Raw genomic sequence first — 26,880 nt, forward strand, 5'->3', positions numbered from 1 at the left:
ATGAGTTAGCCAAACTAGCGAGCTCAATAACGCCGGTCGCCATTCAACAACCAATTGAAAAACTGGTGGCGCATGTCGATCGAATGCAAGGCCTCGCATTTCCAAGTGACCGGAGGACACCTATTATAGAATTCCTCCGTGGGCACCACACCATCCGATGAATATGCAGCCCGTAAGAGCCGGCCGGTTCACACTCATCGGAGATCAGCTTTACAAGAAAGTTTTCTTTGCTGAAATGTGTAAGCTCGGAGGACTCACCTTACATCCTCCGTGAAGTACATCAAGGATCATGCGGGGTCATCCGGGACGCTCATTGGCCAAGAAGATCCTCTTGGCCGGATACTTTGGCCAACTTTACAAACAGATGCCGCTCGGACAGTATCTACATGCCTTTCATGCCGTAGTATCACAACTTCTCCCACCGACCGCAGAGGAGATGAAGGCATCAACCATCTCATGTCCGCTCGATCAATGGGGAATGGATATTGTGGGTCCATTTCCGATGGCACCGGGCAGAGGAAATTTTACTAGTGGCGGTAGACTATTTCTCCAAGTGGTGGAGGCCAAGGCCCTGGCAAAGATCACCGAAAGATGGTTAAAAATTCATTCCGCAACACATCATTTGTCGGTTCGCATCCTCGCCGACTAGTGTCCGACAACGGGCAGCTTCACAGAGAAGATGTTAGAGGATTGGTGAAGCTACGGCATTGAGCAACATTTCACGTCCGTGGCCTATCCTCAGAGCAATCGGGAAATCCTCCGAATTCTCGCACTCGGCTCGACCATTTGGGAGGAGTTGGCCGGATGAAGTGCCGGGCGTCTTGTGGGCCATCCGAACGACGCCAAAAGAAGGGACGGAGTCACACCGTTCCATTTGGTATATGGCGGTGAGGCCGTCATACCGGTCGAAGTCGGCGTCGACCAGATCCGAGCTATGATGATGACAACGCCGAACGAAGAAACATGGAGTGGACTTGGTAGAAGAGGAGAGGGCAAAGGCGTCCGTGATGGCATACCGTCACCGGATGAAGCAAAACTACAACCGGCGTAATCCCCAGATCGCTCCAAGTCGGCGATCTTGTCCGAAGAAAGTCGCTTGGCCGGCGACGCCGCAAGCTTGAAGCTCCATGGGCAGCCCTTTCAAAATCATCGAAAGCTCCGCTCGGGCGCTTATTGGAGGATGAGGACGGACGGCAACTAGATAGGCCGTGGAGCGAACCACCTCCAGCCTTACCGGGCGGGGTGAAAGGTGTATCACTGTAAATCACCCTGTGTATTTCATTTTTCGACTAAATACTTGAAATGCAGAGATGAAAAGTCAAAAGAGCGAATATAAGGCATTATCATCGTAAACCGAAGGCCCCCGAGCCGATCGGCCGGGAGGTTTGTATCCGAGCCGGGAGCTCGAACCCGAAGACCCCAGGCCGTTCGGCTGGGAGCTCGAAATCGAAGACCCCGAGCAGTTCGGCCGGGCTGCATACTAGTGTGGCAGGAAGGAAACCAAAGCCCTGCGCTGCTCAGGATGATAGAGGGAGGTTATTGCCTGGAGCGAAGGCCTGAGCCGGTCGGCCAGGTATATGGTTTTCCGAGCCAAGTGCTCGACAACGAAGGCCCCGAACCGCTCGGCCGGAGGTATACGGATCAAATTGGCGCCAAACGCTCTAAAAACGGAAGCCCCGTACCATTCGGACGGATATAAATTATCCGAGCCAAAATGCTCGGAGCAGACCCTGAGCCGTTCTTGGGTAAAAGGGGCATATGGATTATCCGAGCCAAGCACCCGAATAGTGAAAGCCTCCCTGCCGATCAGGTTCGCAAGCGAATGACCCGTGCTGTTCGGCCGGGCATAAATATTGTTCAAGCGCGGGATATGAAGGCCAAGGTCGCTTGACCTGGTAAGGAGTCAACCTCGAAGGCCGTCTAGCCCAGACGTTAAACCGTAGAGACGAGCCGGCGTCTATAAACCCTCCGAGCGGAAGACCGACGAGCACCGTCGTTAAAGATCGAGAGCCGCGCCGATCGGCTATAAATATCCGCGCCGACGAGCACCGTCGTTAAAGATCGAGAGCCGCGCCGATCGACTATAAATATCCGCGCCGTCTAGCCCAGACGTTAAACCGTAGAGACGAGCCGGCGTCTATAAACCCTTCGAGCGGAAGACCGACGAGCACCGTCGATAAAGATCGAGAGCCGCGCCGATCGGCTATAAATAACCGCGCCGCTCCGACGTTAAACCAGAGACGAGCCGGCGCCTATAAACCCTCCGAAGGAAGACCGACGAGCACCGTCGTTAAAGATCGAGAGCCACGCCGATCGGCTATAAATATCCGCGCCGCTCAGCCCAGACGTTAAACCGTAGAGACGAGCCGTCTATAAACCCTCCGAAGGAAGACCGACGAGCACCGCTGCGAAGATCGAGAGCCGCCCGATCGGCTATAAATATCCGCGCTGCCAGCCCAGACGTTAAACCGTAGAGACGAGCCGGCGTCTATAAACCCTCCGAGCGGAAGACCGACGAGCACCGTCGTTAAAGATCGAGAGCCGCGCCGATCGGCTATAAATAACCGCACCGTCGACCACCGACGATAAATATCAAGAGACGAGCAAAGGATGGTTAATCGGAATTAAAGAGGCAAACAAGTTTGCGCGCTGAGCGGCTGATCAAGCGCGTAATGAGACATTAAAGATAATTCGCTTGTCTGGCATAGCGAGGTGCCGAGCGGAATGGTTATAAAGAATACTTAGTAAGTTCTTGCCACAATAAAAGGTGAAAGGAACAAAAGATCATCTACTACGCAAGCTAAAAAAGTCATTACAGAGATAGTCCGGGCCGAACGGCTGGAATACAAAAAAGTTTATAAAAACGCTCCTCAGACATCAAAATCAAAGAGAGCGTCGGGGATGGTGTCCATCACGCTCGCTATATCTTCGGGGGGGATGGTCAACTCGGCAGACAGGTGACCTTTGTTCTTCAGATATCCCACCGCCGCCTTGATCGCCTCCTCGAACGTGAGGGATATCTTGTCAGTGAACTTCTCTCCGAAGTCCTCCGAACAAAGGAACGCTTTCCTCACCTCGTCAGAGCGGGCCGACTCCCCCTCCTGGTATTCCTTGAGCGCGGCATGGGCGGCATCGCTGGTGGCTTGGAGCGCGGCCAGATCTCCGTCGAATCTTTGGAGATCCGCCGAGCGGCCCTCCTTCTCGGCGGCCAACAGGGCGTCCAAGTCTTTGATGCGTTGTTCCAACCCCCTGATCTCCACCTTCATACGGTCCATATCATTGATGGCCTGTTGCTTCCGAGTGGTCGCCGTTTTGAGCTCCTTCTCTCGTTGCTTGATCATCGTTTCGAGCCGAACGACTTTGCTCGCCAAATCGTTAGCCCTTTTCCGTTCGGCGTCCAGCGATTTTTTGGCCTGCGCTAGAGCGACAGCCGACTGCCCGTTACCCCCAACGGTTTTTTGTTTTTTCAACTCGTCCTCCAGCTCGGCCAATCGATTGCTAATAGCGATCTGCTCCACCCAGTTCTACCAACAAATGTCCACAGGTCAGAAACCTAATTCGAATATGCAAATAAAGAAAAGGAGAGCATACCCCGGTGGCCTGTTGAAGGTTGCTATCGCCGAGCTGCCCGGGAGTCATCGTGGCTATGCGACGCCGAGCATCTATCCAAGCTTGGGCAAGAGGGCCTGTCAGAATAATCTGCTGCTCGGGGACCACTGGCCGATCAGCAGCAGCCATGTACGCCTCTGAGGGGAGGCGCAGAACGGTCTTTATCAAGTTTTGGCCGCTCGGCTCGCTCTGAGAAGCAGCGACCTTATCGGACGGCCCACCGGCAGAAGAGGAGGGAAGCTCACCCATACGCCTGATACGGCGCAAAGTTCTGGAAGGGCTGGACGGCGGCACCTCCGAGCTGGCCCTCGGAGAGCCCTGAGGAGTTGGGGTACTCTCGAGCGAAACCGTCCCGGATAGCGCCGGTGCGCCCGCGCTCCGCTCGGGCAGTGGCTCATCAAGGTTAGTGCTCCGCTCGGGCAGTAGCTCATCAAGGTTAGAGGCAGGGGCAGAGGCAGGGGCAGATTCTGGTCTTCGGCGCTTCCGAGTGCGTAGCGGCACATCATCGGCCGAACGGCCCCCTACCTCAGCCTCGGGAGGAGGTTCCAGGTCACCCGCGGCCTCATTATGAAAGGCAGGGACATCGGGACAGTTGGTGCCCCTCACTTTCTCCACCGGCCGGATCGGATGGAGCACCCCGTCGGCGGCCTCCTTGTTCGCCACCTCCTCAATCTGAGCGGCTTTCAGTTTGAGCTTCTCGACTGCAGAAACAAAAAATAAATCAGTTAGAATAAAACAAATGAGAAGACAAGGAAACTTACTCATGTCAGAGGGGCGATCATGGATAGAAGAAGTTTAATATATGCATTACTCCAAGGAGCATCTCGTCAATATGATAGCGCCGACCGACTAGCCGCCTACCGCATGGAGATAGTCCGCCACTCTAAACTTGCCGAGCTCGGGTTGCGCTGGCATAGCCATCTGCCACTCGGGAAAACGTATATAGAAAAATGCTCCTTCCAATGTTTGTTGGAGCTCGCATATGATCAAAAAGCACGAAGCCTATCCTAGACTGAAAAACAAAGGTACCCACTCGGCTTGCTTGGGATAGTAAAAGTAGTGGAATATTTTGGGTCCAAGGGATGTTGTTCATTCTAAACAAAACTACAACCCCGCTAATAGAGTTGGGAACTACCGCCGAGCGGAATGCGGAAATAGTTGCGACTTCTAAGAAAAATTTGTGAGGTGGAAAACGCAATCCGCCAAAATTGGTCTCGAAAAGAACAGTGCCGGACGGCGGTTCATGAGGCCGAGTGGTTGGTGGCTAACACTATTTGGTGGTCGGCAGGTCATAAGTCCGGACGAGGCGCAAGGCGTCTTCCTCATCAAAACGGCTCTCCATGGTCGTGTACCATGGACCTGGAGCGCCGCCATCGATTGTGAAGTGCTAGTCATGGTCAAGGGACGAGAATATAGGATGCCGAGGGAAGGGTGAGCAAAGAATGGAGCGGCCGATTGAAGGAAACAGTAACAAAAAGAAGAAAGCGCTGGGAACAAGAGAAAAGGCCTTACAAACAAAGAAGATGATCGACGAAGGGCCGAGGTTTGTCGAAGAGTTGAGGGGCGAGAGTGCCGAGGAGAATGAAGCAGCGAGGCGGCGGCGGAAGCGGAGCCGCAAGCTTTATATTGCCGCACGGAAGCAACCTCCACCGTCCGATCCGCGGCAGTCCCATCGAAGTGACGAACCGCCATACTCCGACAAATGCACACCGCCACGTGTTTGCCTTACCAGTCGGATTTAATGAGCTTCCCCACCGCGCAGAGCACGTGATGGGTAGTGGGGAGAACAACGATCGATTCCCGAAAATACAAGGCATGGACAAAGTGTCGCCGGACAGACAGATATCGCCGCACGGAGGAGCATCTTTATGCCTGGCCGAGCGGCCTAAGGCAATGATCATTGTTCGACAGATCGGCAGTCCAGTCAGTCGGACTTTGCCTCCTTCGACTAGACTCGAGAGGAAGGCAAGTGATCCGGCGGTAAAAATCCGGAAGCCCATAAGGAGTCAACGCTGAGGGGAGGTCAAAGGGTCCAGTGGCTCGCCGGAAAAGGGCGAGCCGACCGAACTCGTAAGAAAGGGAAATCTGGTAGTAAAAGGCACCCTGGTAGGGACCAGGGTCCGCTCAAATAAAGCAGTGCGTAATAACCGAGCGGAAGGAGGTGCCGCCCGGACGCAAAGAATCAAGGCCGTCCGGACGACGTTCATCGCCCGCCGCGGGCTGTGCACCCCAAAGACGGGACATCTTCTGACAGCCGTCAAGTCGTATGGCTATGCCATACTTCTAGTCGACAACGGGTGGTCCTGCCGTCCCATCAAAGAACATGCTCGACGTGGCAGCATGGTGTCAGGTAAGCTCTCTGACAAGTGCATACCGTGGTATGGGTTGCTGACACGTACGCACCTCGGTGGGCGTGCATTAGTTCCTTCTCCGTCTTATATAAAGAGGCTATTACTTCGCCGAAGGTACGCAGAATACGAATTTGGCAGCCACTTTCTCCACCACTTACCTGACTTGAGCGTCGGAGGACCGTCGTCGGGACACCCCTCCCGGCTCGGTTTTGTTGCAGGTTCGCCGGAGCACTTGAGGATCCAGCAGAGAGCGCCGCGTGCCCAGCGTCCACTGACTCTTGATTCGGACAGGATCACCGGGTCTATGGTACTCGACCATGGAAAGTCATTTTGACGAGGAGGACGCGTTGCATCTCGCTCAGACTTATGACATTCCTTCCAACCACCAAATAGTATTAGCCACACCGGCCGATCGGCCTCATGAACCGCCGATCGACACAGTTCTTTTTTTCCGAGACCAATTTCTGGCCGGACTACGCTTCCCACCCCATGAATTTTTCCTGCAAGTCTGCAATTACTTCCGCATTCCGCTCGGCCAAGTAGTTCCCAACTCTATTAGGCTGCTGAGCGGAGTAATAGTTTTGTTCAAACTGAATGGCATCCCCTTAGACCCAAAAATCTTCCACTACTTTTACTATCCCAAGCAGGCCGAGTGGGGAACTTTTGTTTTTCAATCTAGGATAGGTTTCGTCCTCTTCGATGGCATGTCGAGCTCCAACAAACATTGGAAGGAGCATTTTTTTTATATACGTTTTCCCGAGCGACCAACTTTTCGGACCAAGTGGCAGACGGCGATGCCGGCGCAACCGGAGCTCGGCAAATTTAGAGGCGACGCGGCCTACCTTCATGCAGCCGAACGGCTAGTTGGCCAGCGCTATCATATTGACAAGCTACTCCTCCCGGGAGTAACGCGCATATTCGGCTTGTCCTCTGCCACAACCGACCTGCCCTGCAGCATGAGTAAGTTCCCTTATCTTCCCGTTTGTTTTGTTCTAACTGATTTATTTTTTGCTTCTGCAGCTGAAGTCATGTGGCGCGCCAAAGCTACCGAGAAGCTCAAATTGAAGGCCGCTCAGATCGAGGCGGTGACGAACAAGGAGGCCGCCGAACGGGGCCTTTCTCCAGCTGATCCGGCCGGCGAAGAAGGCGAGGAGACACCAACTGTCCCCGAAGCCTCAGACGCCCCTGCCTCTCACGATGAGGCCGCGGGCGACATAGAACCTCCTACCGAAGCCGAGGTGGAGGGTCGCTCGGCCGATGACGTGCCGCTACGCACTCGGAAGCGCCGACGCCCGGAATCTACGTCTGCCTCCACTCCCCTTGATGAGCCACAGCCCGAGCGGGGCGCGGATACTCCGATGTTGTCCGGGACGATTTCCCTCGAGAATACTCCGACCCCACATGGCTCTCCGAGGGCCAGCTCTGAGGTGCCGCCATCCAGCCCTTCTAGAACTCTGCGTCGTATCAGGCGTTTGGGTGACCTCCCCTCCTCGTCCACCGATAAGGCCGATGCCTCTCAGAGCGAGCCGAGCGGCTCGAATTTAATTAAGACCGTTCTGTGCCTCCCCTCAGAGAGATACATGGCTGCTGCTGATCGGCCCGTGGTCCCCGAGCAGCAGATCACCTTGACGCATAAAAGAGATGACTTCTGGGCAGCTCGGCGACAGCAACCTCCAACAGGCCACCGGGGTATGCCCTTCTTCTCTATTCGTGTAGTTGAATTAAGTTTTTAACCTATTCACCTTTGATCGTAGAACTGGGTGGAGCAGATTGCTATTAGCAATCGGTTGGCCGAGCTGGAGGACGAGCTGAGAAAACTTAAAGCCTCCGGGGACAACCAACAATCGACGGCCGCTCTGGAGAAGGCCAAAAAATCACTGGAATCCGAGCGGAAAATGGCTTCCGATCTGGCGAGCAAGGTCGTCCGGCTTGAGGCGATGATCAAGCAACGAGATAAGGAGATCAAGACGGCGACCACCCGGAAGCTCCAGGCCATCGAGGATATGGACCGGATGAAAGTGGAGATCCGAGGGCTGGAACAACGCATTAAAGATTTGGACGCCCTGCTTGCCACCGAGAAAGAGAGCCGCTCGGTCGACCTCCAAAGATTTGATGGAGATTTGAAGGATCTTCAGGCCGCCAGCGACGCTGCCCATGCCGCGCTCAAAGAATATCAAGAGGGGGAGTCGGCTCGCTCCGAAGAAGGGAGGAAGGCGTTCCTCTGCTCGGAAGACTTCGGAGAGAAGTTTACCGACAAGATATCCCTCACTTTCGAGGAGGCTATCAAGGCGGCGGTGGGCTATCTGAAGACCAAAGGTCACCTGCCTGCCGAGCTGACCATCCCCCCCGAGGACCTCGCGAGCGTGATGGACTCCATCCCCGACGCTCTTTTTGATTTTGATGCGTGAGGAGCGTTTTCATGAACTTTTTTGTATTCCCGCCGTTCGGCCCAACTTATCTCTATAATGACTTGTTTGATTTACCTAATGAGTAATAGATGACCTTCTGCCCCTTTCACTTCTGTTTTAGCAAGACATTTTTCCCTCGTCACGCCAAAGTGTTCTTTATATCCTTTCCGCTCGGCACCACGATTCCGTCCGGCTCAATTCGATCGTCTTAATTACATCTATCATGCGACCGCGCAGCCGCTAAGTTTTCGGACGTAACCGCTTGGCATTTACATGCTAATATCCCTAACTTTCACTGACCAACTTTTTCTTTGTGCCTTACCCCGAAAAGGATTTTCCGTAGATTTTTGATGAGCGAGCCGCTCAGCCGTATAACCAGGTTATCGTTGATTGTATCATGTGACTAGCTATCCGCTCGGATGTTTATAGACGTCGGCTCGTCTCTCGATATTTAACGTCGGAGCTCGACGGTCTTCCGCTCGGACGTTTATAGACGCCGACTCGTCTCTCGATATTTAACGTCGGAGCTCGACGGCCTTCCGCTCGGACGTTTATAGACGCCGGCTCGTCTCTCGATATTTAACGTCGGAGCTCGACGGTCTTCCTCTCGGACGTTTATAGACGCCGGCTCGTCTCTCGATATTTAACGTCGGAGCTCGACGGTCTTCCGCTCGGACGTTTATAGACGCCGGCTCATCTCTCGATATTTAACGTCGGAGCTCGACGGTCTTCCGCCGGGAGGGTGCCGGCTCGTCCTCGATATTTAACGCCGGAGCTCGACGGTCTTCCGCCGGACGTTTATAGACGCCGCTCGTCTCTCGATTTAACGGTCGAGCTCGACGGTCTTCCGCCGGACGCTTATGCCGGCGCACCCTCGATATTTAATGTCGGAGCTCGACGGTCTTCCGCTCGGACGTTTATAGACGCCGGCTCGTCTCTCGATATTTAACGTCGGAGCTCGACGGTCTTCCGCTCGGACGTTTATAGACGCCGGCTCGTCTCTCGATATTTAACGTCGGAGCTCGACGGTCTTCCGCTCGATCTGCTTTCTGAATACTTTATTCATCAAGCGCTGATATGTGGCCCCCTCATTCTTCAATCCGAACGGCATTACATTATAGCAATAAGTACCGTCGGCCGTCACGAAGCTAACCTTTTCTTGATCTTCACGGGCGAGCGGCACTTGGTGATAGCCTTGGTAGGCGTCGAACATACAGATTAATTCGCAGCCGGCCGTAGAGTCCACCAGCTGATCTATCCGGGGCAGAGGATAAAAATCTTTCGGGCAAGCTTTGTTGAGATCCCGAAAATCTATGCATACTCTCCACTTGTCGCCCCGCTTGGAGACTAATACTACGTTAGCCAGCCAGCTCGGGAACTGTACCTCGCGGATATGGCCGGCCTCCAAGAGTTTCTCCACCTCCGCTCGGATGATAGCATTCTGCTCGGCGCTGAAATCTCTTTTCTGTTGTCCCATCTTGGTATTTCATCCGAAGATGATCCCCGCTCTCTATTAGTTGCTACAGCTCCAGGAGTGCGGAAGAGAGCCCGATGGAATGGTACTGTCGCTGGTGGTGCTTCCGCTCGGCCACCAGACGCTGATGTCGCTTGCTGCTCCGGCCGCTCGGCTGCTGCCTTCTGTTTTTGCTCCACAAGTTTGGTGGCCCTTATCTCAATCAGAGCATCGAGTTCCTCAGTTGAAAGTGTCACCGCGTGTTGTCGTCCAGCCTCGTCCATTGTTTCCGATCGGATACAGGAACGTTCCCACAGACGGCGCCAAATTGATCCTGTCCGAATCGCCGAACCAAAGGACGCTGGGCACATGGCGGTCTCCTAGTCTATGACGCAGGCCTCCGAAGCTCCGGCGATCCTGCACAGAAGTCGGGCCGGGAAGGGGTTCCCGGCGGCGACCCTCCGACGCTCAAGTCAGGTAAGTAGTGGAAAAAGGAGCTCCCAAGCTTGTCCAAAAATTGCGTACCTCCGGCAAAGGAAGAGGCTCTTTATATAGAGCGATGAAAGAACTAATGCACGTCCCCCGGGGCGCATACGTGTTCGCAGCCCATACCTCGGTATGTACATGTCAGAGAGCTTACCTGACACCATACTGCTACAGTTCAATCATGTCTCCGATGGGACAACAGAATACCTTGTTGTCAGACTTAAGAGTATGGCCTGGCCATAGGACTTGTCGGCTGTCAGAAGATGTTCCTATCCTTCACTCACCGCTCGGCCAGGACGTCCGGCCGGCCGACCGGCGCGAAGAGCGTCGTCCGGATGGCCCTAACTCCCCACGCCAGCCGGTTGGCGCGCCCATTATGTCCTGCCTTCTCCTAGGCCTTCCGCTCGGTCATTATTTACTGTTTCATTGAGCGTCGGAACCCTGACTCCTGTCAGGGCGTCTTTCCCTATCAAACGTTTACGGGCAGGCCGATCGGCCTGCCCTTTTTCCATGCGTCCGGTCGGCTCACCCTTCTTCGACGAACCACCTGACCCTTTGACCTCCACGTGACCTTGACCCCTCGTTAGGGGGTCCCGGGCTCTTACCACCGGATCAATAATGAATATAGAAATAATGATAAATACAATTTGGATTGCAATCCAAATATGGTAAATCATCAATAATTAAAATTAATCTCTAAATATCCTGAACTGCTATCTTTGTCGTTGATCTTGTTCGAAAACGATGTAGAAGGCTAGTTCGAGATGTGGCTCCTCGATTGACCGTGTGAAGACTCCGTTCTGATCTGCAACGCAAGGAATGCCAGTGCTGGACTAGGGAAAGGGTCTCCGACATTGGTCTTCCGACGCTCAAGTCAGTTACCAGAATAATAGAAAGACGACGGAGCAATTTAGTAGTAATGAGAGCACAAGCACAAATAACATATATCGCATACCTCCATCAGTGTATGGACCACCTTTATATAGTGCTACAATAGACGACGTGCATGCTTCTAAAGATGCGAACATGTTTTTCTAACTATTCTATAAAAAGACCTGTCAGGAAAGTGTCTCTGATACCATACCTTAATAGGACATGCAAATCCCTGATATGATAGTAGAACCTTCCGTCGTACGATTTGTTTGTTGACCATGCCCTATTGTTAATGACATTAACGCGTGAAAGCCACGAGCGCTATTCACCCACCCCCCTAGCGCGATCTCGATCCAACATTCGGAAGTACTCACAACAGACAATCCAGTAATCTAACATCCCAGATGCTTAGAACTATATCTATATTATTAATGTTGGTTCAAAAGAGTGCCAAATGAGATCAAAACAATGAAAACTATCCAACAAAAGAGAGAATTTGCGAGCAAGAAGATGTGTAAAACTAGAGAAGATGCAAGTTAAAGTTCCTCATAGTAATAAATGAACAAATATGCATTTCTTTATAGAGAGGACAACCACTAAGTGAAGGACAAGAATAAGTCAGTGGATCGTCCAAGATTGATAAAGTTGTAGAAAACTAAAGACAACATTTTGTATCAAATTCAATGCATTAGATGTTGTCGATACCCGGCCATCTTTAGGAATTAAATAATGCGAATGAAGTTTGATCTCTATGCTCAAGGTAAAGAAAATCAAAAGAATCGAGATATCTAATCAAATTTGTTAATGGTTGAGGCCCACCAAATGGACCATCTACATCCACCCAAATGCCACAACCACATGGTGCTCGATCATTCGATTGATACTCCTTTAAATTTTTAAAGAGCTATAAAGGGCGCTAAGGCAATGGTGGAAAGATTCCTTTTCAACAACCTACTATAGTAACCTCAAAGCTAGGCTTAGCATGATTCTTAAGCGACAAATTGTCATCCTTCGCGACCTACCTCAACAAATCAACTCTTTCTTCGCTATCACTACCTCAACAAATCAACTCTTTTTTTATAGTCCTCGACCAAATTGTGCCTAATTTGCTTTGCTTGAACTCCTTGCAATTTGATCGAATTATCTCAAACTCTTTGTTCCAATTGAGATGAACACTTGTGAGCACAATAAATAAGAATCATAGCACAATGTGGTGATACTATGAAATAAGGCACACTAATTGCTTCGATTTTCCATCGAACAAAAAAAATTGAAATGAAATAAGGAAAAAAAACAAATGAAATTATTTTTATGAACAAGCACAACACATGTCCTAATTTCATCATGAACTTAGGACAAAGAAATGAAATTATATATGTGAAGATTGAACGCTAAATGAAATCAATATATTAGTGCGTGAGCTTAGTTTTCTTTTTATGATGATGGAATTTAAATAAGATAAAAAAAATTATTTATGATCAATGAAATTATAAAATAAAAATTCAAATCAATATTCATTAATAAAATGGGTATTATACTAATTATTTATTCGTCAATATTCATTAATAAACTATTTTCTAGTAATTATTTATTTTTAAATGTTTCGGTAACAAATTAAAAGGATTCTCCTAATTATCCATATCATCAAAAGAATATATTTCTTTAAAAATAATATCCCATTCATTTTTTGATACTTAAATACTATTCTGTGTTCTAGCTATCTTAGAGCTTCTATGACGAAAACTATTCTAAGATGGTGTAGCTTTGACCAAAGCTACTCGAAAGCATAGATATACTATTTTAAGGCGTGAGCGGTTTACACCATTTTAGAGTAATTTTGATTAAAAATTATTCCATCTTAAAGAAATTCTAAGATGGATCTTTAGGGTTTTTATATGGTCAGTGAAAAACTTCCTTATGATAAAAGTTAAACATTTGGATTATTAACAAAAACTAAAAGATATTTTAGGTGTCTTTAAAGAATTATTTTAATAATTAGGTGCACCTTTTATATTCTATCAAATATTATTCATGAGTTTGTTTGTTCACCATGATCACGCGTCACTTTGAGTGAATTTTAAGTAATCATGATTCATGATAATAATTATTATTTCTATCATATTTTGTAACATGTGATAAAAAGGTGATTCGTTCGCCCTCAGCACCCCCGTCAATTCATCCCTAGGTCAACACGGAGGAGGTAAATCACGGGTGACTACTAGTCATTAGCGCAAATAGCCAAGACATGAGGGAGGTTATGCTCGGTCACGTCGAATTTCAATCCCAAGACCTCATGTGATAACATCTCATGTCTTAATCATCGCACCGCTCCGAGGGACTTATCATATTTTGTAACATGCTATAATGAATGTTTAACAATATTATTATTGATTAATTTAATAAATCATAGGTAATTAAATATGAAAGGGGTTGAATGGATTGTTAGGTGGGTCGCATAATTTATGGGCACCAAATCAGATACAGGTTGGTACGGGTTATGATAAGCTTGTCGATCAAATGAAGAAGAAGAAGAAGAAGTTAGGATCGAAAAAGATAGAAGAAATATATAGCTGGGTGAATATATAATTAATTAATAAGATAATGAATAATTAAGTAAGAGGTTTTTTTGCGAGCGCTCGGTTTGGCTTTCATAAAAGCGCTTAGCCTTATAGAAGCCTTTAGTATATTACCAACTGAGGAAAGGTCAAACGAACACCAAGGTGTGCCTACACGCTTTCGATCAGCAAAACCTGACCGAGCGTAAAGGCACTTAGCCTTATAAGAAGTTTTCAGTATATTACCGGCCGAGTAAAGGCCGAGTGAGCACCCATGTACCTACACATGCTCAGTCAGGAAAAGTCCAACCGAGCGTAAAGACACTTAGCCTTATAGAAACTTTCAATATATTACCGGTCGAGTGAAGGCCGAACAAGCACTGATATGCTCACACGTGCTCGGTCAGGTAAAGCCCGACCGAGTATAAAGGCACTTGGCCTTATAAAAGTTTTCAGTATATTACCGGTCGAGTAAAGGCCGAGTGAGTGCTAGTTCGCTTAGTCAGGCAAAGCCCGACCGAGCATAAAAACACTTAGCCTTATAAACGCTTTCAGTATATTACCGGTCGAGTAAAAGTCGAGTGAGTGCTATTTCGCTCAGTCAGACAAAGCTCGACCGAGCATAAAGACACTTAGCTTTATATAGTGTTCAACATATTATCGGTCGAGTGAATGCCGAACGAGCACTGATATGCTCACACGCGCTCGGTTAGGTAAAGTCTGACCGAACATAAAAGCACTTGGCCTTATAAAAGCTTTCAGTATATTACCGGTCGAGTAAAAGTCGAATGAGTGCTAGTTCACTCAGTCAAGCAAATCCCGATCGAGTATAAAGGTACTTAGCCTTATATTTAGCTTTCAATATATTACTAGTTGAGTAAAGACCGAGTGAGTGCTAGTGCGCTCGGTCAGGAAAAACCCGACTGAGTATAAAGGCACTTAGACTTATATATAGCTTTCAATATATTACCGGTCGAGTAAGTGCTAGTGCGTTCGATCAGGCAAAGCCCGACCGAGCATAAAGGTACTTGGCCTTATTAAAGCTTTCAGTATATTATCGATCGAGTAAAGGTCGAGCGAGTGCTAGTGCGCTCGGTCAGATAAAGTCCAACCGAGCATAAAGACACTTAGCCTTATATATAGCTTTCAATATATTATCGGTCGAGTAAAGGCCGAGTGAGTGCTAGTGCGTTCGGTCAGGCAAAGCCCGACTGAGCATAAAGACACTTAGCCTTATATATATAGCTTTCAGTATATTACCCGTCGAGTAAAGGCCGAGCAAGTGCTAGAGCGCTCGGTCAGGCAAAGCCCGGCCGAGCACAAAGACACTTAGCCTTATAGAAGCTTTCAATATATTACCGGTCGAGTAAAGGTCGAACGAGAGCTAGTGCGCTCGGTCAGGCAAACCCCGACTGAACATAAAGACACTTAGCCTTATAGAATCTTTCAGTATATTACCGGTTGAGTAAAGGCCGAGCGAGTGCTAGTGCGCTCAGTCAGATAAAATCCGATCGAGTATAAAGATAATTAGCCTTATATATAGCTTCCAGTATATTACAGGCCGAGTAATGGCCGAGCAAGTGCTAGTGCACTCAGTCGGGCTTTATATATTACCGGTCGATTGAAAGCCTAGCAAGCACCAGCATCTGTGTATGTACTCTGCCAGGCATAACCCGACTAAGCGTAAGGGTACTTAGCCTCATAAAGTTCATAAACATTCTCAGCCGAAATATGCTTAGCAGGAGGTATTCTCAATATATGCACAATCGGCTTGAACGATCAGTCGAAACACGCTTAACAGAAATATATAAGTATGACAGTCTGACAAACTTGGCGAGAAATATTTTCTAGAAACTTTTTCAATTATGATGACGTGTTCATATGCATACATCATCATAAATATGAGTCACAAACAACAAAAGAGGTACATCTGGGGTACAAAAAAGATTCCTTAAAAGGATTATTGCACGAAGCTTAGGAGATGAGTTCATCTCCTAATAAACTCTAACAAACCAGGGACCACTTCATGATTACGGAGATCACATGAGGTAGTATAAAAAAGGGGAATCCTCTCCGTTGGCAAGGTACACAAGTTCTAGTATCTAAACTCTGTTTCAAAGTACTTCAGTTATTCTTCTTCTTCTTCTTCCACCTTTAAGAGAGAAACTGACTTAAGCGTCGAAGGACCTGTCTAGGAATCCCCACCTCGGTCTTAGGTCATCTCGTAAGGATTGATCCCTGAAATTAGATGAAGCATTGTAGGTATATTGGATTGCCTATAAGACCCCATATGAATGACTCCATTTAGGCTTGTTTATGGAAAGCCTTGCCACTTACCCATGGAACTTGAACATAAAGTTTTTGGGCTATTAGACAACTGAACTACAATTTGAAGGCTACGGGCGAAAAAAGGAAGTTTCAACTGAGCAAGTTAAAAGAAATCCGAGAAGATGCATATGAGCATTCCAAGGCATACAAGGAGAGGACCAAAACATTGCATGACAAGAACATTATGAGAAGAGAATTATAAGAGGGGGGACTGGGTCTTACTATTTAGTTCAAGACTAAATCTTTTTTCGGAATAATTAAAATCACGGTGGTCAGGCCCCTTCCAAGTGTAAAAGGTGTATTTGTTTGGAGTTGTGGACTTTTGGGACAAAACATCAGGGACTTTTAAAGTTAATGGGAAAAGGTTAAAAAAGTATTATTTTGACATGCAAGTGGAGAAAAGGGGAGTGCAACATATTTGTGAATCTCCTGACCCGGGCTATATGACAAGCATTGAGACATGGTAAGTTCCTTTTTGTACATATTGTTTAGTGGTACCTATAGTTAAGAATTTTGTTTTTGTTTTCATTCTGCATGCATGTTCGAGTTTTTGGTTGGTGAGTGAGAATTTCTTAGATTGTTGTTCTTTAAAATGATCTTGAAGAATGAAAAGCATGAAGTGCCCTTTAAACCAAGATTTATGTGATGGAGTTTTGTTGATCCCATGTAAACTTATTCTTTTATTTTTGGTGATTCATGTTTTCCTATCCCTTAGTAGAACCTTGATAAAGCATGTTGAGTTAATTTGTTTTCACTATAGCCTACTTTATAGTTTGATGTTTCACTACACTCACGGTTTGTTTCCTAATGGGTGAGTTAGTAAAGCTAGTCATGGTTCATTTAGTTAGACTAGTATCATAGTGACCATAGGGTGACCTTTTTCCTAACATTTTAGTTACCGAACTATGCTCGATGTGTATAAGCTCATTTGAAAAAAATTAACAACTCATGTGAAATATGTGAAAAAAAAAGAGAGAATTTTGCAAGATGAGCGAGAATAAGAGATTAAAAAATAGTTTTTGTGGGTGGAAAGGATAGCATGCCCCTTTGAGACCAAGTTAGGTTATTGGAAAACATCTATCTATTTCTCTCATCACCGAACATACCTTTGAGACTTTATGTCAGGAAAAGAGAACGAACCTCGCGTATAGCAAATAAATGTCTAATGCAAAAAATCTTGGGAACACAATTGAATGACAACTTGACTAAGAAGGAATTTGAAACCTAAGAAATAGATCATGTACTATGCACTTAACTAGTTTATTAGGCTTGGTGAAAATGATTGAGTATTTGTGTTTTAAGATGATATCATTTGATAGGACTAGATGAGTTCACTGAAATTAGAGATACAGTTCACATGTTCTTTTAAGATGTATATTTACTTAGGCACAAGTAAAGATTTAGTTTGGAGGAATTTGATAAGTGTGAAGTATATAGGGTTTTCAACATGATTTCATAATACAATTGACCCACTTTTGCATATATAATTTGAGATAATTTAATTTTATGCTTCATTTTCATATTTTATTATTCCTATATACTGCTCTCGTGTACTTTGGATGACAGGAGCAAAGATTGGAACGCAACAGGGAGCAAAAAGACCAAGCCAAAGAGTTTCGCCCTTCCCAGTGGCACGACCCGTGGCAAGATCGGTTGCCTCATGGATTTGCCACACACTTGTGGATTTCCCACACATCAAAGACCTAGTTGGGAATTTGGTAAACGAAAGTCCTAGCGGGGCTCGACGGTGGAAGATCTAGTTGGAAACTAGGCAATAGAAGTCCTAGCAGGGCTAGGCGGTGAAAGACTTAGTTAAAAATTAGGTAAATGAAAGTCCTAGTGGGGCTAAGCGGTGGAAAACTTAGTTGAGAACTAGGCAATGGAAGTCCTAATTGAGAACTAGGCAATGAAAGTCCTAGCAGGGCTAGGCATTGGAAGAGCTAGTTAGGAACTAGGCAAACCTAGTTGATAATTAGGTTAAGTCCAGTGGTTTAGCTAGGAGCTGAACACTTGGCATGAAACAGAAATCCTAAGTGGGTCATAATTGACTGGACACTTAGCGGGCAAAAGTTCAATAGGGAGTTAACATGAAATGAAGAAGTTCTAATAGAGCAAACTTCTGAATATCATAGTTTTAGACTCAGATATTAGAATGAGGCGGTTTTTATTGTGAAATAAAGATCGTTCAGAGATCTATGTTTGTCAAATTCAGGTATCAATCGACTCATGGGTTTGATCAGTCAACTAATGGCTTTAGAAATTGAACAGAAGCAAGTCAGTTCGGTTGCTAGACTCAACTGATGGCATCAGTCTACAGAGGGGTTTGATCAATCAACTAATGACTTTAAAAATTGAATAGTGTTAGGAAACTTCGAGAGCTAGAGGGGGTGATTAGCCCTAATCGCTTCATTGATGATGATTTACAGTGAAAACTTCAAAGAAATGCTAATACTTTTATTTTACTTGGTATGTACCTTCTTAAAGTAACTAATCTAAGGTTCACTCCTCACACTCACAGTTTCACTATGAATACTTCCTTTCCGAAGGTAGAGAAGGCTCGTACAAACTTAAACATGAGAATACACGAGAAAATACAATAAGGATACAATAAGAACAAGGAAAGTAAGACAATAATATAAAACCTTGCTCTTGATTTCTTATTACTTTGGGCTGCCTCTTGATACTTAGAAAGTGCAGTAATACTTGCTTTTCAAAAGCTCCAAAAACTGGTGAAGAAGGTCAAAGAAGAAGAGTTGCATTTTAATCGTAGGCAAATGCCTTTTATCCTACGGATTAGGGCTCCCAATCGATTGACTTTATACCCAATCGATTACCATGTCAGATCCGAGCAAATCCAGTCGTCCAAACCTCACAATGACTCTTTTCTGCTTCTCCCAATCAATTATGTGGCTTCTTAATAAATCAATCAATTGATTCAGAAGTCTATTGTTCACTCATGAGCTTCTCCTAATCGATTGGAATTGGCCTTGATTGATTGCCCAATCGATCCAAGCCCTTTCTATTTCATGAAGAAAAGCTTCCAATCGATTACTTAATATATTGGTGCAACTCTTGATCAATTACCCAATCGATTCAGATGTCTTCTGTTTCACGAAGAAAGGCTCCCAATCGATCACATGATTGATTGGCTTTGGCCAAATAGATGCCTTCTTCACAAAGTGTGTAGTCAACCTTTGATCCACTTATACTTTCCATCTTGTGCCAACTTTTTGTTAGACTTTTAATCACCAAGTGCGGTTCTCTTTGACCCACTTGGATTTTCCTCTTGAGTAATACCAGTTAGGGTTTTCCTATTGCTAACGTGTGGTCTTCCTTGACCCACTTAGACTTTCCTTTGCCTAACTGTAGTTAGGTCTTTCTACTTGTCAACATGCGGTTCTCCTTAATCCACTTGGACTTTACTTTGCCTAACCGCAGTTAGGACTTTCATTTGCCAACATACAATCCTCCTTGACCCACTTGGTTTTTTCTTTGCCCAATTACAGTTAAAACTTTCCTTTGCCAACGTGCAATCTTTCTTAACCCACTTAGACTTCATTTTTTATAAATACAGTTAGGATTTTCCCCTTGCCTAACCTCCAATTAGGACTTTAATTTACCTAATCTCTAATTAAATTTTTTTCAATCAAGTATCCGGTCATTCATGACCAACTTGACTTTCCTCTCTCATATTATCAAGTATCTGGTCAACCTTGACCTACTCGACCTCTTCTTCATATATTGTCCAAAAATCAAAACTTAAGCTCGAATTAGTTTAAGCTTAGTCAAACTAGTTAACCTTGACCCAAGAACGATTGCACCAACAATCTCCAAACAAATAGAAGCAAGTCAAATTTAATTGATTTGATTCGAATGATGGAGTCAATTGACTGATGGTATACATCAGTTGACTGATGTCAAATTAAAGAGAACAGAAGTGAGTGAGACTTGTTTGTTTTATTCAACTAATGAGATTAGTCGACTGATGTAGGACATCTTTCGACTGATGTCGAATTAAAGAGCACAAAAGTGAGTGACACTCATGTGATGCTCTCAGTTGACTTTTGTTGAATATCAGTCAACTGATGTTCGAATTATCAACAAAATCATAGTGATTTTAGAAAGTTCAGAGGTTGTTCAACGGTCAGAGACCATATCAATCGACTAATGGGTAAGATCAGTCGACTAATAGGTAGAAATTAGCCCCAACCTAATGACTTTAAAAGAGAGGTTTTGAGGATTTTTCACTGCCAATTCTTGGGGATTTTGGATTATAGTGATGCATTTCCAGACTATCAAGAGATTTTTCTAAGCTATATGAGATCAAGCAAACAAGTTTTTCAATTGTAAAGTGTTATTACATACATATTCATTTGTGTCTTGTATTGCTTGCCCTTGTTCTTGAAAGAACGCATTGTAAGAGGCTTCTCCATCTCTGAAAAGTTTTCGAGAAGGAGGGATTTCTTACTGGATGTGATTACTAGGAATGGACCCTTGGATTAATCACCTTAAGGAAGTTGATACCAAGTAAATCCCAGAGTTATGTATGTGGAGTCGAGATTGAAGCAAGGTTTTCACTACGCATTCAAGATAAACACAAAGGATCGAAGAAAAGGATCAAAGCTATTCACCTCCTCTAGCTCGCATGAGTCCTAACAACTGTCCACCATCAGGACTTCTTATCTGGTGTCTGGTCCTTTTGATCCGGACATAGGAGTCCCCACTTCCTTTGTTTGAGGTCGATATTTTAGTCACATGGCTTGATTAGGCAATAGTTCTTGTGTATAGTCAATGGTTAGACGTTTTGGCAGTTTGAGATCTGATATTAATTGTTAAGATAAAAAAAATTTAAATATCTCCATAATAGTATGATATTATCCACTTTGGGCATAAACCCTCTTAGTTTAATTTTTGAACTCTACTCAAAAGGTCTCATACCAATGGAGATATCTTTCCCTTATAGCCTATGATCTTTCCCATGTATTTTTTTTTTAATATGAGACTTTATTTATAACCCTACAACCCCAACACTTTAAGGATCTTTAACCAAGTTAAATTACGTCAGCTTTGGTCAAAACTAATCTAATGTAAAGATATATTGCTATAAAAGTGACAATAATTTTAACCAAAGTTACCTCACCTTATGGCAATGATGTGTGCATTTAATATAAATTTTTTAGTATAGTTTGACACATATCCTATCCCATTTCATGTGTATATGTATTATGTTTTCATTTATTTGTACATCATATTATTACTCTTATTTTTTTCAATTCGGAGAATTGCTTTTTTCTTATTTTCATTTATATGACGTGATTTATGGAGTATAAATCTCTTGGAATGTGAAGTTTGAACAAGGAGCACGCTCTAACCGTGTCCTATGACATGGGTGTGCTTTTACGGCTAAGAAAGATGAAGAATAGAGTAAAAAAGGCTCAACATAGACAATCATGCCTTATCATTGAGCCTCATTATTAAGCCGAACATACAAAGTATCCATGAAAAAAGGATTTAAAAGACTATCAAAATGAAGTTTTAGTGGGAACATGCTCCGACAATGTCTCATGACGCGAGCTTGTTTGTATGAAAGAAATCGGATATAAAACAACACTAAAATACCCACAACATAATCCACCTTGGGAGGTCATGCCAATCGGCACGACCCGTGTCGAATATGACCATTTTATAAAACTAAATACGGGTGGTCATGTTGGCAGACATAGCCCGAGTTGAATTTTGACTACACTGTGGACCAAAAGTAAAACAACTATAAATTTTGGCTCAGTTGAAGTTAAGGGTCATACCACATATTAAACGTTAGATAATTTTAGATCTACAACTTTTATTCAGGGTCTAACCAAAGGAAATTGAGTTTAAGTGTCGAAAAACCCATTTTGGAGGAGCCTACCAAATTTGTAAATCTGAAAATTTGGGAGAGGTATAAAAGGGTCAAGCAAACCCTTGCTTGGGATTATCTTGGACCAAGGGCTTCATTCCCCTCCTTGGGATAGAGTTTTTCCTCTAGGGGAAATCATAGAGCAACCATCTTTATCTATCAAGATGATTCGTCCATCTCCAGAGCAAGAAATCATTCCAAAGACACCGACAATCTTCTTGGTAAGTATTTTTTTCCCACTCTATTCTCTATTTTAGATTGTATGAATTCTTTTCTCAGTGTCTTTGGTTGGTAATTCCCTTACTATGGAGTAGTTTTCTTGATTATAGGAGTAGATATTAACCCCTTTAAAGTGTAAACACTATTTTTTTAATCTATTGAGTTTGCATATTACTTATTCGATAAAATGTGTATTTGTGGTCCAACCTACTATGTATACATAATCTCGATGCCAAAAGCACGAGATCATATCCCGTAAAGATTCGGAGATAAACCAAAAGGAGAATCCAATTCTCCAACCCATAGAAACCCAAGACATGGAGAGTCGGCTATGAAAGTAGATTGGTATGCCACGAGGAGCAATAGGTTGTCACAGATTTTAATGGATCAATCTCAATTCATCATCACACAATAGGAGAAGGATTATTTAGGGTTTGAGGGATCTCGTGACAAGATCTCCTTAGGGAAGCGATCTCTAATTTCAACCATTCTGAAAGTAGACGATGAATTAAAATTGATATGCCAGTGTAGTTCCAAAAGTTTACATCAGATACCATAGGATAGTTTATCTATATGAACCACTATGAGAATACGAAATCAAATATAGATTAAGTGTTTATAATCATTGTGCTGAAACCAAAATTCTAGAATTGTTCTCTCCAATTCTGACATCTACCTTCAACCACTTGTCTTCACTTGACCACTTCTTCTCTAGGCTTCTCTCAAACCTTTCTCTCTTGCTCTCTCAACTATCTCTCTGTCTCAATCTCTTGTTCTCATGATCTCACACAACCACGATCGTCTAGATAATTTGCTTTGTAAATTCAGTTAGTGCTTAATCAACAGTCCATGTGTATTGATATTTTATTACTTAACGATATCTCAGTGCACTTGTGGATTTATAACACATCAAGTTTTTTGCGTCGTTACTGGAGAATGTTTTAGATTAACATTAGTTGATAAGAAATTTAGTTACTCTAGATCTCTTTCTTTTTCAATTTTTGTATTGTTTTTTCCTTTTTTAGTTCTCCTTTCTTTTAGGAGAAAATTCAATCCAAAATTTGTTGTGTGTCTTGATTGTTTTATATCTTCTATATCTATATGTTATGTCATAATTATTCCCTGTGTCTTGTGATTTTGTTGCCATTGTTTCAGGTGAGACTAGGAAATTTATTTTTGTTCAACCATAGATCTATATTCTTGACAATTTGGGGGCTCAATGAAACTTATAATTATGGTACTAATCAAGTGGAGTATGCTTGTAGAGTTTGTGGCAACTCATCTCACCCATCTTGTTTATACCACATCTTTCAACAAGTTAAAATTGTGCCTATGGAATCCCAGTATTCACCGCCTCAACAACAACAACCACAAAAGTCTAATTTGAAGAAGATGATGTAGCAATTTATAGAAGTCCAATCAGAAGTGAATGAGAAATTTGGACAACAACACGTTATACACAAAACATTTTCAAATAGATTTGAGTATGGTTGATGGATCATTCGGGATTCGAGGATGAAAATATACATTAATATATTTCCAACCCACCTCAATTATACAATCAAGATTGGACAAGTCATCAATATTTTGATTATAGAAATGTGCAATGTATTGAATAATCTTGTCAAGTACATTAGAATCCATCAAGATTTTAGGATGATTCAACGATAACAGACCACTTCAAGTTCAACATGTTGAGACGACTGACTTGGGAGAATTTCAAGACTTAAAAACTCCCGCTCCTAGTTAGATGAAGACCACATTTCAAAAATTAGAAGAGCTCATGGTGCAACGAGTGATAGGGTTTCTCAAGTCTCAACAGTAAATTGATTCATCAAGTCTAAATTTGAAGATATAATTAGATCATATGCTAGAGGGGATAGATTGTAAAGTCAATAACAATTTGACCTCTAATTCTGGGGCTCTACAGGACTCCTCTAGTATTTTTCATGGCTATAATATAATTGATGAAATTTCATATATTGATAGGATTTCAGATATTGATAGGACTATTGATGCATTCTCAACCAACCTTGCTAATGTTCTTATTGCAGCTCCTGATGATATTTTTGATAATGCATACTTGATTGTTGATGAGAATATAGATGAGATAGATATTGATGTCGATAATTTGGTGGATCATAATACATGTGTAACTTTTGGTGAAGTTTTTACCATCTTAGATTTGGACGATAATATTATTGTGTAACCCTCAGAGTGGGAAGCGATCGATAGCTGGAGATCCCGAGGCTAGGCACTCCCACTGCTATCGAAGCCTCCATTTCTACTGAACAAGGCCCCAATATCCATCATAATAATTGAGCTCCCAAAGTGGATGCTCCAGTTGAACCATCTCCAACCTCTAGGAAGACCATTTACGGAGACAACAAAGGAGAGAGCGGGACATCATGACAGTTATTACACAAGGATAGCTCTCTCCACAATTTGGGCCCTTGGAAAGAAAGTCTGGAAGTATTTTACTCTGACAAGAGTGAGATTTAGAAAAACCAAATAAGGGGTTGAGTTTATAATCGTAAACAAACCCTTCTTAGGAGGCAACCCAAGTTCCTTTCTTATTTTTGTTTATGATTTTCTCTTATTTTATAGTTTAAACTTTTTTTTTGCTTAATTTCAAGGCAAGGAGCATGATTTGGAAGAACGACCATGTTCTAAATTTTAGAGCTATAATGTCTGCCCAGGAAAGTCATGCTGGAGTCTTGAAGTTATATCATATTTTCATCTATTTGTGTTTCATTTTGTTACTTTTATTCTTTTCGGTCCGGAGAACTGCTTTTTACTTATTTTCTTTTATAGGGCATGATTTTTAGAGTATAAATCCCTTGGAACGTGAAGTTGAAGCAAGAAGCACACTTTAGCTGTGTCCCATGATACGAGCATGCTCCTACGACCAAGGAAGATGAAGAATAGACCGAAAAAATGTTCAACATGAACTAATTATGCATCATCATCTAGCCTCATTATCAAGCCAAACACATGAAGTGTCTACCAACAAAAAGGATTCAAAAGACCATTAAAATGGAAGAACACACTCCGACAATGTCCCATAACACGAGTGTATTCATATAAAAGAAATTGGGTGCAAAACAACACTAAAATACCCCCCAGTAGAGTCCGCCATGGGGGGCCATGCTAGCCAGAATGACCCATGTCAAATATGGCCATTTTCCAAAGCTAAACACATTGCGGCTCGGTTGAAGTTATGGGGTCATGCTACATATAAAAAGTTAGATAATTTCAATACCTACAACCTTTATTCAGGGTCCAACCCGAGAAAATCGGCTTTAAGGGTCAAAAAATCTATTTTGGAGGAGCCTAACAAATCTACAGATCTAAAAATTTGGGGGAGGTATAAAAGGGTCAAGCAAACCCTTGCGTGGGACCATCTTGGATGAGGGGCTTCATCCCCCTCCTTGGGATAGAGTTTATCCCTCTAGGGGAAATCCTAGAGCAATCATTTTTATCCATCAAGATGATTCGTCTACCTCCAGAACAAGGAATTATTCCGAAGACATCGATAATCTTCTCGTTAAGTATTTTTTTCCTCTATTCTCTATTTGGATTATATGAATGCTTCTCTCAATGTCTTTCATTTGTAATTCCCTTACTATGAAGTAGTTCACTTGACTATAGGAGTAGAGATTAGCCCTTTGAAGTTTAAACACTGTTTTATTTAATATATTGAATTTGCATGTTACTTATTCGATAAAATGTGTGTTGTCTAGACTTACTATGTATACATAATCTTGGTACCAAAAGCATACAATTCATATTCCATAAAGATTTGGGGATGAACCGAAAGGATTTAGGGATGAACCAAAAGGAAAACTCAATCCTCTGGCCTATAGAAACTCGAGACGTGAAGAGTCGACTATAAAAATAGATCGGTATGCCACGAGGAGCAATAGGTTGTCATAGATCTTAATGGATCAATCTCAATTTATCATCACATAGTAGGAGAAGGGTTATTTGGGGTTTGTGGAATCTCATGACAGGGTCCCCTTAGGAAAGAGAATCCCAATTTCAGCCACTCTGAAAGTAGACAACGAATTAAAATTGATACGTCGATGTAGTTCCAAAAGGTTACATTGATACCATAGAATAGTTTACCTAAATAAACCTCTATTAAGGATACAAAACCAAACATAGATTAGGTACTTATAATTATTATAGTGAAATCGAAATCCTAGAGTCGTTCTCCCTAATTTGACATCTACCTTCGATCACTTGCCTTCCCTTAACCACATATGCTCTAGGCTTTTCTTAAACCTTTCCCTCTTGCTCTCTCAAGTCTCTCTCTTTCTCAATCTCTTGTTCTCATGATCTCTTACAATCACAATCGTCTAGATAACTTACTTTGTGAACTCAGCCAGTGCTTAAATAATAGTTCCTATGGATAGATATACGACATCTCCGTACACTTGCAGATTTATCACACATCAGGAAATATTTAGAGTTCATCTAAGGTAGAGATATAACATAAAGGCCCATGCAATTTTGACCAATGTTGTATCACCTTGGAACATTTTATCAAAGTTGCATCACCTTCAAACAGTTTTAATCAAAACTACTCCGACATGAATCACAAATAGAGGGGTATTTCTCATATGATGGATATATTCAGTTTCCTTATTTACTCCCTCCCACTAGTGTGGGGCAGTCATAGGAGGTCACTAAGGTAATG

Source organism: Zingiber officinale, chromosome 8A (assembly GCF_018446385.1).
Source record: "Zingiber officinale cultivar Zhangliang chromosome 8A, Zo_v1.1, whole genome shotgun sequence".
In the NCBI taxonomy this organism is placed as follows: Eukaryota; Viridiplantae; Streptophyta; class Magnoliopsida; order Zingiberales; family Zingiberaceae; genus Zingiber; species Zingiber officinale.